The 4,684-nt window shown below is 32.9% G+C and overlaps 1 protein-coding gene across 1 annotated transcript in view; it reads left to right on the forward strand.

Annotated features, from left to right (window-relative positions):
- The first annotated feature begins 2,691 nt into the window (after nt 1-2,691).
- LOC138712082 (sodium-coupled monocarboxylate transporter 2-like) overlaps nt 2,692-4,684 on the forward strand; it is a 71,011-nt gene continuing 69,018 nt past the window's right edge. The window contains exon 1 of the mRNA XM_069843476.1: nt 2,692-2,737. The gene's annotated coding sequence lies outside the window, so the exon portion shown is untranslated. The remainder of the gene's footprint in view (nt 2,738-4,684) is intronic.

Consider the following 4,684-nt stretch of genomic DNA (forward strand, 5'->3'; position numbering starts at 1 on the left):
CACCTCCTATAAAAGTGTAGTTTCTCTAACATACATTTAATCAGAGTTTGTACCCAAATTAAATACACCACCTTTAATTTCTTCATAAAGTTTCATGAAAATATGTTAGATAGGAGAAATGTTATTAATTTTGTTTAAATTCACTTTTTATGAAGGTGTAGTTCCCCTTACACAAACGTAATCAAAGTTTATATATAAATAAAATATGCTATCTTGAAGTTTTGCATAAAGATTATGTTAGATAGAAAAGAAGGTATTAATTTTGTGTAAATTTATCCCCTATAGAGGAGTAGTTACCCTTACACAAACGTAACCAGAGTTTGATCTGAAATCAAATATGTTATCCTGAAGTTCTGGATAAAGTTTCTGTTTAATACGAGAGAAGTTATTAATCTTATCCAGCTATATTAAGAAAAATGTACACTGTGCGTTGGTAGAAACCATAGCAAATTTAAAATAGTGTATAATAAACCTGCAAAAACAAGTTTGTTCTTTTAAATATTTTAGAAGCTATGAACAGGAAAATGATATTTCTACGAAGTCGATATATTTCAATTGAGTAATAAATACATTAAAAACGTATACAAAATTTTTTCACAAAAAAAAAAAAAATTTTTTTTTTTTACAAAAACAACAATTAAAACAATGGCGAGACATATTCTGTTATGGAAGTGAAACGTGGACCATAACGTAATTATGATTAAAGCCTAATCACTGTCAACGAACTGGGGGCTATACTAACTCATACAAGAAAATCGCATTTTATTAATTAAAAATTAATTCTATTTTATATAAAATGAAAAATTGTAGTCAGAAATGAAGACCTCATGCACTGTACCTGATGCCAAACAATGAACTACTTTCTACAGAAGAACGAACTTTGGGCCGTCCGCTGAAACGAAGAAGTGAGACCGTACCAAGCTAATGTGATAGAATGAAGAAGAAATGTTTCGTAAATGCGAAATGAATGTTCCAAAGGTGCATTACAAATTTATTCATGAAACTTACTTGCAAAGAGGAGTTTTAGTTGGAAAGAAGTATCGGTACGACGTTCATCATTGCCTGAATGAGTTTCTGTCTAATGCCAATAATTTCTTCGATGAAACCTTCTCAGAATTGTTTACAAGTAAATTCAATATTCTTTGGAATATGTATGATAAGACTTTCTTTGTTAAGTTCTAACATACCTTGTTTACATGTTTCAACCTATTTCTGGGTCATCTTCAGAACTGGTCGTTGTTGGTCTCGGCGTCTCTTGTTCTGTTTTCTGTGAGGGTGCGTTCGTGTGGTATAGTGTATAGTCAAAGAGCATATGTGTTCTGAAATTGAATTGTGTGTTGAGGATTTCGTTGGGGTGTGTTTTCGTGTGTCTGTATATTTCATATTGTTATAGTGTGTCTAGTTTCTGGCTTTTTGGTTGGATGTGTAGTATTTCCATGTCTGTGCTGATGTCTCTGTGGGTGTGGTTAGCATTTTTCATGTGATCTGAATATGTAGAGATGTTTTGTAATTTTGTTATGGCTGTGATGTGTTCTTTGTAACGTGTTTGAAATGATCTGCCTGTCTGTCCTATGTAGAAGTTGTTGCACGTGTTACATTTGAGTTTGTATACGCCTGTGTGGTTGCATTTGTTTGTTTGTGTTGTTTGTGTGTTGAGATGTTTTTGCAGAGTGTTATTTGTTCTGTATGCGAGATTGTAATTTAATTTCTTGAAAGAGGTTGCAATTTTGTGTGTGTGTTTTTGTTTTCGTATGTTAGTGTGATGTATTTTTTGTGTATAGGACAGACAGGCAGATCATTTCAAACACGTTACAAAGAACACATCAGAGCCATAACAAAATTACAAAACATCTCCACATATGCAAAACACATCACAAATGGTAACCACACCCACAGAGACATCAACACAGACATGGAAATACTACACATCCAACCAAAAAGCCAAGAACTAAACACACCAGAACAATTGAAATATACAGACACACGAAAACACACCCCAAAGAAATTCTCAACACACAACTCAATATCAGAACATATACACTCTTTGACTCTACACTATACCACACGAACGCACCCTCACAGGAAACAGAACAAGAGGCGCCAAGACCAACAACGACCAGTTCTGAAGATGATCCATAAATAGGTAGAAACATGTAAACAAGGTACGTTAGAATTTAACACAAAAATTCTTATCATACATATTCCGGAGTGATACAGTGTTAAAAGTTGTATAATCAAGAAGTATGTTGAATATTCTCTTGTTCACGTGACAAAATAATATATATGTTCCAAAAACAGAAATAATTAAAACAATTTAAATAATAATTGCGAAACTCAGACAATCGAAAGTACCAAAAGTTAATAAATATGTAATACCGTCTGTCTTTGGTTAGGCTCGGCAGTCAGACCTATGACGTCGTGAACGCAAAAATAAGTGCCGGAAGCTTCCATTCAAAACTGAAAAATGCGTAACCTTGTCAGAGTTGTATTAAAAGAAATATAAAAACAAAATGGAAATAGTATGGCGGAAACCTCTTCGTAATGACACAACAGCTCCGATACTAATGAATTATCTATGTTATCTGTTATTCATATGAAGTGGAAATATCCTCATTAAATTTTAATGTACTTTTGGGTAACGCTGTTTAGGCCTATATATTCAGTTCTGAAACCAAAGAGCATCAATTCATAGCAAGAAGTCAACGAATAGTGAAACATTGCCCAAGTAATACAAAAGGTGAAGTACAATGAATTTTACTATAAATTAGCAAGCCTTTTTTGCAGTAAAACTTTACTCTCAATATCTTAAACATAATTTCGCATACAACATTTCGGAGTAGGTTCATTTACAGGCGAGTACACATAAATAAATATAATCCATTTCCTCAGATTTAATAGACTACTGCATTTAATACTACCACAGAAATCAAATAAAACATAAATCTAATCGACATGAATATCGTACTCGAAGACAAAAGTCTACTTTCCCATTAATTGAGGCTAAATGCCATACAAGTGCAGCTCTTAAACATGGTGCTAGTTTCGGCCCAAGATGTTATAATAAAATTACAAACCATTTTCCAAATTTGAAATATTTTAAAATTGAAGCTCTTAAAAAAGAAATTCATAAAATTATTCATGATATATAATATTAACAAATGTGTGTATTTTTTACCTTTTATTTCTGTCGACTATATTAATGTTTTATTGAATATCACTGGCTTCTGCCTGATTGTCAATTTATATTAGATGTGTTTTTCCCCCTTTTTCTCTTTCTTTTCCCCCTTTTTTTTTTTGTTTGCTCTTGTATGTTATTTATCTGTTTGAATTAAGTTAATTACTGTATTTAGTAAACTGTCCTTGTAAATTTTTCGATATATTATTGACTAACTGTAAGACCACACCATACACGAGCCTGGCTCTTACTACCAGTGACTAAAAACATTTATTTTAGCATTTAATTTGTAATCACTAGCTAGCTAGTTAAATGAATGAATGAATAAGTAAGCGTAACATAAACAAGACGGCTGTGTAGCAGTAGCAGTAGCAGCAGTAGTACATTTTATTTTGCACAGTGTGTCAGAGAATAATTAACTCTAATTTTAAGATCTAATTCAGGACACGTAATGAAATATATTTTGCAAGAAAGTAGTGTTCGGAAAATACTTCCGTATCGAGACATAACGATGTGGAAGACTAACAATTTTAGAGACTCTCAACGTGAAAAGTAACTTGTGTCTTTAATTTTTATGATTATACAGCAAATTATTCAAACGTAATAATAATGTTATTGTGTTCAATGTAAAGGGAATAGCTAGAAAAATTTCGGAAGGTGAGTGAAAAAGGGAAACAATTTTCAATGGCAGTTTTCAGTAAATTGTATTTGATATATTTGAGTCTATAAAGTTCTATTTCAATTTTTAAGGTTTAAGCATTTTAAATGTTGGATTTATGCAATCAAACGACATCGCCATGTGACCGACCTCAATAACTTCGATAAGGACATGTTGCGCCGTTGTATTGCACTGGGAGTAACTATATTTCGTGCAGACATATTACAGTGAATACAGTTTATCTTTCCACGCTCGCTTGTGGACAAAGCTTTGCCGTTTCTGCTTTATGTCCGCGAGAGTGGAAAGATAACATATATGTACTATATATTTAACATGTATGGGCGAATGTTTTCGTAACGGGTATATTTCTTATTTATTAAAAAACGGCTTTATTTTTATTGAGATAAATCTATTTTGCGCAGTCATATTATACGGGTATTTAACATATTATATGGACGAATATCTCGAAAATATATATTTCTGACTTTTAAAGAATGGCTCTATTGTATTGGGGGTTAATCTATTTTGTGAAAGCGTATATTAAACATGTACGAGCCAACGTTTGCATAATGTGCATATTTCTCATATTTTAAAGAACAGTTGTATTAAACAATTTTATGCAGATATATTATACAGTATTACTAAACATTAGAGGTCAATCGATGAAAGAGTAATGGAACGGAGAAAAATTCTCTCCGGCGCCGGGATTTGAACCCGGGTTTTCAGCTCTACGTGCTGATGCTTTATCCACTAAGCCACACCGGATACAACTCCGACGCCGGTTAGAATCGTCTCAGATTAAGCTCCAACTCTTGGGTTCCCTCTAGTGGCCGCCCTCTGCACTACGTCAT

This window comes from Periplaneta americana, chromosome 13, assembly GCF_040183065.1.
Source record: "Periplaneta americana isolate PAMFEO1 chromosome 13, P.americana_PAMFEO1_priV1, whole genome shotgun sequence".
Taxonomy (NCBI): Eukaryota; Metazoa; Arthropoda; class Insecta; order Blattodea; family Blattidae; genus Periplaneta; species Periplaneta americana.